Source organism: Cetorhinus maximus, chromosome 30 (assembly GCF_964194155.1).
Source record: "Cetorhinus maximus chromosome 30, sCetMax3.hap1.1, whole genome shotgun sequence".
Taxonomy (NCBI): domain Eukaryota; kingdom Metazoa; phylum Chordata; class Chondrichthyes; order Lamniformes; family Cetorhinidae; genus Cetorhinus; species Cetorhinus maximus.
The window spans coordinates 22,651,082-22,665,632 of NC_135908.1; positions in this window are offsets into that span (position 1 = coordinate 22,651,082).

A 14,551-nucleotide genomic window follows, 5' to 3' on the forward strand; every position below is an offset into this window, starting at 1 on the left:
CTAAGAGGAAGAGAGGCTGTAGACATCCTAACCCTCAATCATAATGGAACCCAGCACAGGAGTGTAAAAGATACGTTTGTGTTTGCATGGGTCTATGACCCAAAAGTGTCAAATGGATGATTCTACTCAACATGCTCTTGAGGTCCACACAATTACAGCTGCCAGGAACCCTGGTACTCTAATCACCTATTTAGCATTAAGAAATGACTGGTGCATTTGACAGAATGAAGACTGCGGGCGCGAGTAACATCCCTTTGTAGTGCTGACAATCTGAGCGCCAGAGTTAGCTGCTCCACTAGCCAATGCCACATGGAGCACTGGCATCTATCTGGCATGTGAGGACTGCCCAGGTGTATACTGCCCAATCAGCCTCCTCCCAATCATGAGTAACATGATGGCATCATCAATAGTGCCATCAAACAACATCTACTCACTAACAACCTGTTCATTAACACTCAGTTCAGGTTCCATTGGGGATACTTGACTCCAGATACCATCATATCCTTAATCAAGGCCTAGATACAAGAGCTAAATGCCAGGAGAGGACTAAGAGCAGCTCTTCTCAAATATCACAGCATCATTAATCAAGTATGTCACCACAGAAATAGAGTAAAACTAGTGTCAATGGGAATGAAGGAAAGCCTGTGGTGCCTGGAGCCAAACCTGAAGCAAAGGAAGGTGGTTGTGGTTGTTGGAGGTCAATCATCTCAGCTCCAGGACATCACTGCAGGAGTTCCTCAGGGCAGTGTCCTCGGTCCAACCATCTTCAGCTGCTTCATCAGTGACCTTCCTTCATCCTAAGGTCAAAGTGGGGATGTTCACTGAGGTAGGCAGTCTTCAGCTTCATGCATAAACTGTCAGATAGTGGTGCAGTCCGTGCCAGCCTACTGCAGGACCTGGACTACATCCAGACTTGGGTTGGTTAGTATCAGGTATCAAAGATGCCGCATAATTGCCAGGCTCTGATCACCCCGAACAAGAGAAATCTCAGCCATGTCACCAGAAGCATCATGCGCTGTCTTTGGTCAGACACAGAAGTGAACCAGGGTGAAATTGGACACCTACAGGAAGGAAGAACCAGTGGAATTGTGTTCTCTGCTTGTTAATTATTCAACCTCATTAACTCCAACAGAGTTGAATACCAGGCAAGTGGCAAAAGCAATCCTGTCTGATTTATGTTCCTACCCAAGTCCAATTTCATCCCCTTCGTGTCTACAAAATCAGCGAAGGCTTCACATCCTGAGTCCTCAAAGTTTTCTACAAGTCTTGAGTCAAGAACGTGATAGATACTCACCGACCCTCTAGACCAGCGCAACCACAGTAAGGCTCATTCATCAAACTTAATTAGTATAAATGAATACACAGTGATTGCAAAGTCTCCTCCTGGATTATTCATTTAACTCACTTATTAATGGTTCAATGTTTGGTGACTGTAGAGAACAAAAGCCAATCTGACTCTTTCACTGTGCTTATACATTTCACTCAGATTGATTTAAGTCCAATTTGTGTTACATAAATATTTTCCAAACTCATCAGAGGCAACAAAAGAGGAAAAGGCTCTGGATCAGAGACAAGGGCAAGAAAGAAAGGAATTCTGATCTAAGAGGAACAGTCAGCTCATTAAAAAAATCATTTGTTATGTTTCTTCATTCATCCTCTCTCTTGGAATGATGTGCATGTTTAACACAGGAGCTGAATTCATGCCTCAGAACTCGATATGTCTGAGATCAGTAAGTGCTGCAAAACTCCAGATCAGTGTGAAACCTGCCCCCAAGCATCAGATATAAATGATAAGGAAATAGTAATTATAAATTAAGCTTCATTCGGAAATACTTTGCCTGTTTTAAATAATACATGATGTCGGGCACTGAGCGAAGTGTGCTGTTGAATGTGGAGTGCGACTGCCCAGAGAACAGTGCGCGACCTCCCACCACCCAGGCACCAAATCCTTTCCGTCTCCTTTGTGCTCCCAGAAAATGGGGGCTTTATTGCAGCAAATCGTCTACCTGTGCCAGGATGATCACGCTGGCTTCAACTTTAAGGTAAACAAGAGGAGGCCTGAGCCAAGGTCAATCTACCAATCACTGAATTAATGAGATTTGGATCAAAATGTTCCTACTTCATGGTAAGCTATTACCAGAAATAACAGTCAGTGGGTGTAAGCCTGATGGCGGCAGATCAGTTGCTCATTGTACACCAGATCCCTTTCCTACCAAGAGATTAAACTCCGACCACATACCTTCAAGATATGGGAGAGAATCGTGGGCCAGAGATTGAGAAAAATAGTGGAAATCCGGGAAGATCAGTTTGGATTCTTGTCCCGAAGAAGCACCACCAATGCCATTTTTGTTTTGAGAGGAGTGATGGAGGAATATTGGTCAGTCTATGCAACATAAAGATTGTATTCATAGATCTAGAGAAGGCTTATGACCAGGTGCCTGGAGATGTGCTAGGATGTTTGGAGTCCCTGAGAAATACATACGACAATGACAGGACATGTACAAGAATTGCCAGGCAAGAGTAAGAAGCAATGTAGCGGAGAGTGAGAGTTTCGAAGCCAAAGTTGGATTTCCCCGTCCTCTTCCTGGTTGTTGTGGATGTTCTAACTGAGCAAATGAGACAGGAAGTGCCATGGACAATGATCTTTGTAGATTCAGATGGAGATGTGGTGGGGATGATGAGAACATGACTGACTATGTGGAGAACTGGAGAAAAGCACTGGAAGACAGGGGTATGCTGATCAGTCGACCAAAGACCCAATTTATGGACTGCCAGTTTGAGCCTAGGAAAGAGGACCAGAGTGAAGATGTAAAGATTCTGGGTGAAGACTTCAAGAAAGTGATTCATTTCAAGAACCTTGGGTCAGTGGTGGCAGAGATGGAAGTATACGAATGGTAATTAAGCAATGGATTAACTCTAGTTTGAGTAATTGGAACAAGCGCAGTGGAGCGTTACATGATACGAACATACTAGGAGGAGTAGGCCCCTTGAACCTGCTCCACCATTCAATTAGATCCTGGCTGACCTCAATTCCACAATGCCACCTACCCTTTTGCCCTTGCTTATCAAGAATCTATCCACCTGTGCCTTAAAAATATTGAAAGACTCTGCTTCCACCGCCTTTTGAGGAAGAGAGTTCCAAAGACTCAACCCTCAGAGAGAAAAACGTTTTTCCTCATCTCTGCCTTAAATGGGTGACCCCTTATTTTTAAACAGTGACCCCTAGTTCTAGATTCTCCCACAAGAGAAACATCCTCTCCACATTCACCCTGTTAAGACTCCTCAGGATCTTATGTTTCAATCAAGTCGCCTCTTACTCTTCTAAACTCCAGTGGATACAAGTCTAACCTGTCCAACCTTTCCTCAAGAGACACTCGGCTCTTTCCAGGTATTAACCTGGTAAACCTACTCTGAACTGCTTCCAACATATTCACATCCTTCCTTAAATAAGGTGATCAAAACTGTACATGGAACTCCAGATGTGGTCTTACCAACGCCCTGTACAACTGAAGCATAACCTCCCTACCTTTATATTCAACTCCCCTTGCCATAAACGGTAACATTTTATTAGCTTTCCTAATTACTTGCTGTACCAGCATACTAACCTTTTACGATTCATGTACTGGGACACGCAGATCCCTCTCAATCTCAGAGCTCTGCAATCTCTCACCATTTAGATAATATGCTTCTTTTTTATTCTTCCTGCCAAAATGGACAATTTCACATTTTCCCACATTATACTCCATTTGACAGATCTTTGCCTAGTCACTTAATCTTAATCCCTTTGTAGCCTCCTTTTATCCTCTTCACAACTTACTTTCCTACCTATCTTTGTGGCATCAGCAAATTTAGCAACAACACCATTGTTTCCTTCATCCAAACCATTTATATAAATTGTAAAGAGTTGAGGCCCCAGCACTAATCCCTGTGGCACACCACTTGTTATATCCTGCCAACCAGAAAATGACTCATTTATGCTTACTCTCTGCTTCCTGTTAGCTAGCCAATCTTCTATCCATTCCAATATGTTACCCCCTAAACCATGAGCTTTTATTTTCCACAATAACCTTTGATGTGGCACCTTATCAAATGCCTTCCAGATACCAAACTACAGCACATCCACCTTTATCCACAGCACGAGCTATTTCTTCGAAGAACTACAATAAATTGGTTAAACATGGTTTTCCTTTCACAAAACCATGTGGACTCTGCTTGATTAACTTGAATTTTTCCAAGTGCTCTGCTGTAACATCTTTAATAATAGCTCCTAACATTTTCCCTCTGACAGATGTTAGGCTAACTGGCCTGTAGTTTCCTGCTTTCTGTCTCCCTCCCTTTTTGAATAAAGGAGTTACATTTGCTATTTTCCAGTCTAATGGAACCTTCCCCGAATCTATGGAATTTTGGAAAATTAAAACCAACACATCAACTATCTGTCATGATTAATGTATATAATATTTTGGAAAATATTTTCCTTTTAAAATAGAGGTTTAGTCTGTGGGTGTGTCTTAATTGGATTAAAACCAGCTAGTCTGGGTGCTTTGATGAGTACTAGTTTTGATATGTAAGGGAGCTAGTGTGCACTTTCATTTTTTTGAATAGAGCATTCAAGAAGTGGGGTGAAAACTGGCGCCTTTCTAGCAGCTACCAAGCAATATGTTTATATTACTAATAAAATTGGCACTATGACAGGGGTTTTATTGTTAAAAGGTGAAGCTCAAAGAGGCTGGTGAGACAATGAGGATTTGAATTCAATCAGTGGTGGTGGGTATAACTTCAGCAGATTTCGGGTGTGCAGAGCAGAGGCAATGTGAGATCAAAAGGCAGCTGCAAGATTCCAACTGGTTCCACAGTGAAAAGAGCCTCATTTTGAATTTGTAAGGTGAAAATGCTTTGCCTGGTGTCTGGTTAAGTCTATGAGTTGCTGTTGCCTTAATGGAGATTAGTTTGGGAATTTTCTAAAAGTTATGAAAGTAATTTGTAGCCATGTGTGCATATATTTCAACCTGTGTAAATTAATAAAATGTTTCATTTAGTTTAATGTAAAACCTCGAGAACTGGGGGTCTGATTCCTGAATTTAGAGTCGCATCTCGAACATAACACTTAAAATTATAGGTTATGACAGTTGTTTAAAGTTTCCCTCTGGGATTTTTAAATAGCTTCGCTTTACCGACTGCATCGGTCATAACATATCTCACCAGCTACTTCTTTCAAGACCCTAGGACAAAGTACATCAGGACCCAGGGACTTGTCAGCCCACAGCACCAACAATGCTCTCAGTACCATTTCCCTGGTGATTATAACTTTCTTGAGTTCCTCCCTCCCTTCCATTTCCTGATTTGCAGCTATTTCTGGGATGTTACTTGTATCCTCTATATGCAAAATACTTGTTCAATTCATCTGCTATCTCCTTATTTTTCATTATTATTCCCCAGACTCACTTTCTACAGGACCAACGCTCACTTTGTTAACTCTTATTTTAAATGTCTGTAGAAACTCTTACTATCTATCTTCATATTTCTAGTCAGCTTTCTCTTGTACTCTAATTTTTCCCTCCTTATTAATCGTTCAATCTTTAATGTTTTTCATATTCTGTCCAATCTTCTTTCCTGCCACCCACCTTTGCGCAATTATATGCTTTTTCTTTAAGTTTCATGCTATCTTTAACTTTTTAGTTAACCACGGATGGTGAGTCCTCCCCTTGGAATTTTTCTTTCTCGTTGGAATATATCTATTCTGTGTATTCTGAAATATCTCCTTAAATGTCTGCTATCTCTATTCACATATCACTTATACTAATTTGCCAGTTCAATTTGGCTAGCTCTACTTTCACGTCCTCATAATTGCTCTTATTAAAGTTTAAAATACTAGTCTTAGGCCAACTCTTCTCTCCCTCAAAGTGAGTGTAAAATTCAATCATATTATGATCACTGCTACCTAGGAAGACCTTCATTATGAGGTTATCAATTAATCCAATCTCGTTGCACAAAACCATGTGTAGTATAGTCTGGCTGGTGCCAGAACATGTTGTTCTAAGAAACTATCCCGAAAACCTTCCATGAATTCCTCATCCAGGCTACCTTTGCCCATCTGTTTTCTCCATTCTATATGTAGATTAAAGTCCCCTATAATTATCACTGTACCTTTCTGACAAGCTCCCGTTAATTCTTCCGTTATACCCCGTCCTACCATGTGATTACTGTTAGGGAGCCTGTACACCACTCCTACAGTCAGTTTTTATCTTTACCATTTCTAATCCCTACCAAACTGCTTCTGTATCCCAGTTTCCTGAATTTAGATCATCCCTCTCTAATGTGCTAATACCATCATTAATTAACTGAGCCATCCCTCCACCTTGCCCTAGCTTCCTGTCCTGCCTCAATGTCATGTACCTCTCAATATTCAGGTCCCAATTTATGAGATTGTGCAACCATGTCTTCATAATTGCTATCAGATCATACTTGTTTTTTGCTATTTGTGCTATCAGTTCATCTGATCTGTTTTGAATGCTACGTGCATTCAGATACAGAGCCTTTTGTTTTGTCCTTTTTTTTATTCATTCACAGGATGTGGGCTTCGCTGGCTGGGCCAGCATTTATTGCCCATCCCTAGTTGCCCTTGAGAAGGTGGTGGTGAGCTGCCTTCTTGAACCACTGCAATCCATGTGGTGTAGGTACACCCACAGTGCTGTTAGGGAGGGAGTTCCAGGGTTTTGACCCAGCGACAGTGAAGGAACGGCGATATATTTCCAAGTCAGGATGATGAGTGACTTGGAGGGGAACTTCCAGGTGCTGGTGTTCCCATCTATCTGCTGCCCTTGTCCTTCTAGATGGTAGTGGTCATGGATTTGGAAGGTGCTGTCTAAGGAGCCTTGGTGAATTCCTGCAGCGCATCTTGCAGGTGGTACACACTGCTGCCACTGTGCATCGGTGGTGGAGGGAGTGAATGTTTGTGGATGGGGTGCTTTGTCCTGGATGGTGTCAAACTTCTTGAGTGTTGTGGGAGCTGCACTCATCCAGGCAAGTGGGGAGTATTCCATCACACTCCTGACTTGTGCCTTGTAGATGGTGGACAGGCTTTGGGGAGTCAGGAGGTGAGTTACTCGTCACAAGATTCCCAGTCTCTGATCTGCTCTTGTAGCCACAGTGTTTATATGGCTGGTTCAGTTCAGTTTCTGGTCAGTGGTAACCCTTTTATTATTTTTGTAACCTCTAACCTTATTCGCTGAATTACTCTTAGATTTGTACTGTCTTATCCCTTCCTGTCACTGTCTGTTTATCATGCCTCATATTAATACCTTTCTCTCTTGCCTTGTCTCTACACTTTTGTTTGCCACATCTTCCCAAATCTGATCCTTTGCCCCCAGTATTTAGTTTAAAATCCTCTCTACTTCCCTAGTTATGTGGTTCACTGGAGCACCGGTCCCAACCTGGTTCAGGTGTAGACAGCCCCAGTGATACAACTCCCACTTTTCCCAGTGCTGGCGCAGTGCCCCATGAATCGGAACCCACTTCTCTAACTTCTCTCAGCCACATAATCATCTCTCTAATTTTATTTGTCCTATGCCAATTTGCACATGGCTCATGTAAATAATCCCGAGATGATTACATTTGAGGGTCTGCTTTTTACTTAAGTGCCTAGCTCCTCACGCTTTCTATGCAGAACCGCTTTCTGAGTCTTACCTATGTCATTGGTACCTACTTGGACCATGACCATTGGATCCTCCCCCTCCCACTGCAACTTCCTCTCCAGCCCAAGCAGATAGCCTGAACCCTGTCGGGCAGGCAACACAGCCGTCTGGAGTCATGCATGCAACTGCAGAGAACAGTATCTACCCACCGTGACTAAACTGTCTTCTGTCACTCCCCCCAATTGAATCACATCTTTCACCATGGTGCCATGGTCGGTCTGTTCATCCACCTTGCAGTCCTTCTGCTCATCCACACAGGTAGCAAACACCTCGTACCTCTTGGCTAAAGTCAGGGGCTGCCCTTCTGTCCCTGACCATTGACCAACCATAAAGTCCTGCCTAACCTAAGGGGTGTGACTGCCTCCTGGAACAAAGTGTCCAGGTAACTTTCTCCCTCTATGACTCCCCCACAGTATCTGCAACACAGACTCCAGCTCAGCAACTCGGAGCAGATATGGCTGTCCGGGATTGCAGTGCATTCCCACATGTTGCAGCCACAGCACACCACCAGCCGTGTCATTACTGTACTGCTTGATTTATTTAATTAGTCAATTAGTTATAATTTACACAGAAAAGTAATAGAGAATTGTACTCACTTAACTTGGAGACAAGGAAGTAAACTCACCAAACACTGGAGGCTGAAAAGAAATAGGAAAAATAGAAGCAGAAAAAGCAATTCACCAAGGCTCCTTAGACAGCACCTTCCAAACCCACGACCACTACCACCTAGAAGGACAAGGGCAGCAGATAGATGGGAACACCACCACCTCCAAGTCACTCACGATACTGACTTGGAAATACATCGCTGTTCCTTCACTGTCGCTGGGTCAAAATCCTGGAACTGCCTTTCTAACAGCACTGTGGGTGTACCTACACCACATGGACTGCAGCGGCTCAAGAAGGCAGCTCACCACCACCTCCTGAAGGGCAACTAGGGATGGGCAATAAAAGCTGGCCTAGCCAGCGAAGCCCACATCCTGTGAATGAATAAAACAATCTCTTTGCCCCCTCTGTTCTTAATTCCTACCTGAAGCAAATTCCCAACTCCTCATTCAATCTACTTCTCACTCAGGGATGGTCTCCTGCCTGTACACCCCTTCTGATAGAGAAATATCACTGAAACTGAAAGGAAGAATCTACAAGACATGTGGGGTTGGCCTTGTTGTGTAGAGCAGGAACTTGGGCAACATCGAGAAGAGAGGAACAATGACTGGATACTGATGAGATGCAGATGCTGAGATGATTGCAGGGAGTAATGAGAAAGGACAAGGTCAGAAAGCAGCACATCAGAGTGGAGGGTCAGTGAAGATCATGGGGGGGATTGAAGAAAGGAGCTGAGAACAGATTGAAATGGTACAGTCACCTGATACAGACAGAGAGAGAGAGAAAATGTGGTGAGGTGCCTGATGGAGATGGGCCTGCCAGGAAGAGAGAGAGGATGAAAGCCTAAGACCAGATGGAAAGATGTGGTGATGAGAGACTCAAACCAGGCTTGTCCAACCTTTTTTGTGTGGGGAGTCTCATTTCAATTTCAGCAAGATAAGGGTTGGCGCAATGCTAAACATGATTTATTTTAAAAATCATGGCAATAAATTGATATTTTTTTTGAAACGAATTCATAAAAATTATCATTAAAAAGTGTCAAGCAACAGAGTTAACCAACTAAACCATGTTTTGCCTTTTCACTTAAGAAGCCACCAGAGAAGGGGGTGGGTATCAGGTGGAGTTCAGGAGTAGGGTTTAACCTTGTGTTCGCCTCTGGTGACGCAGACTCTCTCCTGACCCCAGTGGAATTCATACAAAATTGGGGATCGGAAATGGGTCGCCTTTCAGCCTGGGTTTTCCTCCTCTCCAAGCCGGCTTCATGGGTGAGTTTTTGGGGAGGGAGCAGGGGGAGGACAGGGCATGACCAGCTCACTCCCAGTCTTAGGCTGGGATTTTCCGGCCCCATCGGGGTTGGGACCTGCTGCAGGTGAGGCAGCGCCACAGCCGGAAGCCCATTGACCAGAAGAACAGGTGCAGAAAATGCCACCCAGAGTGTTCTGGGTCTCACCCACTCACTCACCCAGACTCACCCACTCGCCCACCCACCCAGACTCACTCGCCCACCCACCCAGACTCACTCGCCCACCCATCCGCTCGCCCAGACGCACACGCTCGCTCGCCCAGACGCACACGCTCGCTCGCCCAGACGCACACGCTCGCTCGCCCAGACGCACACGCTCGCTCGCCCAGACTCACACGCTCGCTCGCCCAGACGCACACGCTCACTCGCCCAGACTCACGCTCGCTCGCCCAGACTCACACGCTCGCTCGCCCAGACGCACACGCTCACTCGCCCACCCACCCACCCGCTCGCCCAGACTCACACGCTCGCTCGCCCAGACACACACGCTCGCTCGCCCGGACTCACACGCTCGCTCGCCCAGACACACACGCTCGCTCGCCCAGACTCACACGCTCGCTCGCCCAGACACACACGCTCGCTCGCCCAGACGCACACGCTCACTCGCCCAGACTCACACGCTCGCTCGCCCAGACACACACGCTCGCTCGCCCAGACGCACACGCTCACTCGCCCAGACACACACGCTCGCTCGCCCAGACGCACACGCTCACTCGCCCAGACTCACACGCTCGCTCGCCCAGACACACACGCTCGCTCGCCCAGACGCACACGCTCACTCACCCACCCACCCACCCGCTCGCCCAGATGCACACGCTCGCTTGCCCAGACTCACACGCTCGCTCGCCCAGACGCACACGCTCGCTCGCCCAGACGCACACGCTCGCTCGCCCAGATGCACACGCTCGCTCGCCCAGACGCACATGCTCGCTCGCCCAGACGCACACGCTCGCTCGCCCAGACTCACACGCTCGCTCGCCCAGACGCACACGCTCACTCGCCCAGACACACACGCTCGCTCGCCCACCCACCCAGACTCACTCACCCACCCACCCAGACACACTCACTCACCCACCCAGACACACCCATTCACTCACCCAGACTCGCTCGCTCACTCTCACACCCAGACTCGCTCGCTCACTCTCACACCCAGACTCACACTCACGTTCACTCTCACACAGACTCACAACCAGGCTCGCGCTCACCCACTCTCCCCCGGATTCGCTCGCTCACTCTCACACAGACTCTCGCTCACTCACTCTCACACAGACTCTCGCTCGCTCACTCAGACTTACTCACTCAACCAGACTCACACTCACTCACTCAGACTTACTCAATCACTCACTCACCCAGACTCACTCACCCAGACTCACTCACTCACTCTCACAGACTCACTCACTCTCACCCAGACTCACTCGCCCACTCTCTCACCCAGACTCACTCACTCAGACTTACTCACTCACTCTCACCCAGACTCACTCACCCAGACTCACTCACTCACTCTCACAGACTCACTCACTCTCACCCAGACTCACTCGCCCACTCTCTCACCCAGACTCACTCACTCAGACTTACTCACTCACTCTCACCCAGACTCACTCACCCAGACTCACTCACTCACTCTCACAGACTCACTCACTCTCACCCAGACTCACTCACCCACTCTCTCACCCAGACTCGCTCACTCACTCTCACAGACTCACTCACTCTCACCCAGACTCACTCACTCACTCACTCGTTCACTCACCCAGACTCACTCACTCACTCGTTCACTCACCCAGACTCACTCCCTCACCCAGATTCAGTCACTGACTCCCTCAGCCAGACTCCCTCACTCCCAACTCAGGGCTGGGAGCTCTGGGCATCTTACCGAGGGGGCAGCTGGGACACTCTAAAGGGAGGCACTTGCTGACCCGGGCAGGGCCGGGCAGGCACTGTTGCTGGAACTCTGCTGTTCCTCATGACCGCGCTGTTCCGCTCTGCCATCCTGACCACTGTGCCCCGTTAGGGGGCTGATGCAGGAGGGCAAAAGAGAGAGAGAGGCAAAAGGAACAGTGGGGCCTCAGGGTATATGTGCACAAAACGCTGAAGGTGAAAAGTGGTTAAGGCATTAAGTACTACTCAGGCACTTGACTGGCCAGCAGCAGAAGACTTTCCCCAGATCAAGGACCCCAGAGGTGGACGTCCCACCTGCTGAGAGCCAATCAGAGTCAGGCAGCTCTTTGGAGTAGCAGAGCCATTGGAGAGGGCATTAATGCTCCACTTAAGGGCCTCAATTGACAGCAGGTCAAGAAGGCCATCCAGGGGCCTTCCCACCATGGACTGAAGCAGGGTGGAGGTGGGATAAGAGCGAGGTCTCCATCCTGTACACTTCCACCTGATTAAATGCCCCTTGGCACCAAACTCGCCACAAGGGGAGGGCATTAAATTCGGCCCAGAGAGTGGTCGAAATTTGAAACTCTTCTTCTCCATTGAACAATTGTAAATTTTAAATCTGTGATTGATAGATTTTTTTTAATGAAAGGTATCGAGGGATGGGGCAAAGGGGTCATTTGGAGTCAGGTTGCCGATCAGCCATGATCTAACTGAATGACAGAACATGCTCGAGGGATTAAATGGCCTCTTCCTGTTCCTATGTTCTGAAGTTGTGATCAGCATGTGGCGAGTCATCCGGGTACAAGTGCCTACAGAAAGGTCAGGGGTAGAGGGTGGCTCACTTACCAGCTCACCAGAGGACGAGGTGGCAGACATGTCCTAGTACAGGGGACTCAGATGAGGACCTAGATTGGATGGCACATAGGAGAATGTTGAATGGACATTCACACTGAGAGATGGAGAGAGACAGAAAATTACAGAGAGATCAAGAGACAGACAGGGAGCAAGATAGAGAGATAGAAAAATAGACAGATGGAAATCAAGAGAGACAGATAGATAAATAGAGAGACTAAGAGACAGAGAGATGGAGAGACAGAGGGACACACAGCTAGACAGATAGTGAGACATAGAGAGATAAATGGGCAGATAGAAAGGCACACAGAGAGATACAGGTCAATAGGTAGGGAGACAGATAAATAGACAAAGAGATAGACACATAAAGAGATAGAGGTACACAAAGAAAGATAGAAAGAGAGGTGAATTGATGGATAAATGTATAGAGAGATGGGGGACACAGAGATAGAGAGATAGATAGATCGATGGGAAGATGGGAGACCAACTGGATTAACAGCTGCTTTTACATCTGCTCAATTTGATTGTCTAATAATTTCAATAGAGAGTAAAGTGACAGGATGTAAGAGAGGAGAAGGCTCACTCACATCTCTTCCCCATTGGCCAGGTTAGCTTTGACTGAACCAGAGAGACAACATGTTGGGTTGGCTGTAACCAGCAGCTGTGGTCTTTAGATCCTTAAATAACATCGCTCCTTGTCTCTGCCTTTGCATCAGGTTAGTGATTTGACCAGATGAGGAACACATTTTACAGAAAAGTTATTAAGCTTCTCGTTCCTTGGACACCAGTTGATAGCAGTGTGGGTGGAGTAGCGATAGTTTAAAGCCACCTGTGTACAGAACAGTTGTCACCATGCCCCTGTATGGCAGTGAGACCTGGACTGTGCATCAGCAACACATAAGAGCACGAGAGAAATTCCACTAGCATCCTCTGGATTCAATGGGAGGACCATCGAACAAACACTGGTGCCCTTCTTAAAGCCAGCTCCGCTAGCGTTCAGACAAAACTCCCACAAAACCAACTTCGATGGACTGGGCACCGTGTCCAGATGGTCAAAAAGGGTCTCCACCCCCACATCCTGTGCTCTCAATTCTCAAATGGCCAATATTCCAGGGAAGGACAAATAAAACACTCCATAGACACTCTGAAGCTGTCCTTGTACGGCAGCATTGACATGGATGATCGGGGGTAGCTTGTTACCAATTGTTCAAAATGTCCACAAAACTACATCACACTTTGCGTCCCAATGTCTTCATGATGAGGCAGAGCAGCAGCAGAGGGAGGAGAGAAGAGAAAGCAGATCCCATTACCTGAACAGACCCATGTGTCCAACGATCTGTGGGTCGAGATTCAATCTGTTCCGCCAAATCAAGACCCACGGCAGAAAACCGTGACACTGAGTAGATGTTACTCTCGAACTGAAGGATGGTCAATGACCAGTGGGATCTGTGGAGTACTCGAGGGGTGAGGTCAGGTCTCAGGCACATATACAGCCTCACCTCCCACAATGCGAGGTGAGTGACACCCCCCCCGTACTTCTTGCTGCATTTATACAGCTTGCACCTGGAATAGCTGCAGGAAGTGGGAGATCAGGGGAATTCCCAGGAAAATGATGTAAACAACGGCCTGCGTCTCCAGAGGGCCTCCAGCGGGAAAGGTGTCAGAGATTCCCAATGGCCTGCACGGAATGGTGAACACTGGGAAATCCTCTGGCCTCCTGGATCGGCGCGTCCCACTGCTTATCACAAAATACTGTGGATGCTGGAAATCTGAAATAAAAACAAAGAATGATGGAAAGGCTCAGCAGGTCATGCAGCATCTGGGGAGAGAGAAAAACAGAACTATCGCTTTAGGGTGAGTGACCTTTTTGTCAGATCTGAAGAAAAATAGAAATGTAAGAGTTTTTAAGCCAGTGGACAGGGGAGGGGGTAGGAAGAACAAAAGGGAAGGTCTGTGACAGGGTGGAGGGCAGGAGAGATTAAATAACAAAAGGTTTCAAGGTTAGCCAATGAGAGTGGTAATGGACATGGTAATGAAACAAAAGATGTGTCCAAATGAGACATGAATGGTTACATAAAAACATCTGAAAATAACATGAAGGGATAAAGAAAGAAACCAGACAAGACTGTAATAACTCCCTCTTGTGGCCATTTGTGTATGTATGTATATAAGCAAATCAGACTAAACAAGTTCAGTTGGGTACTTGATTCCATGCGCATGCAGCAGT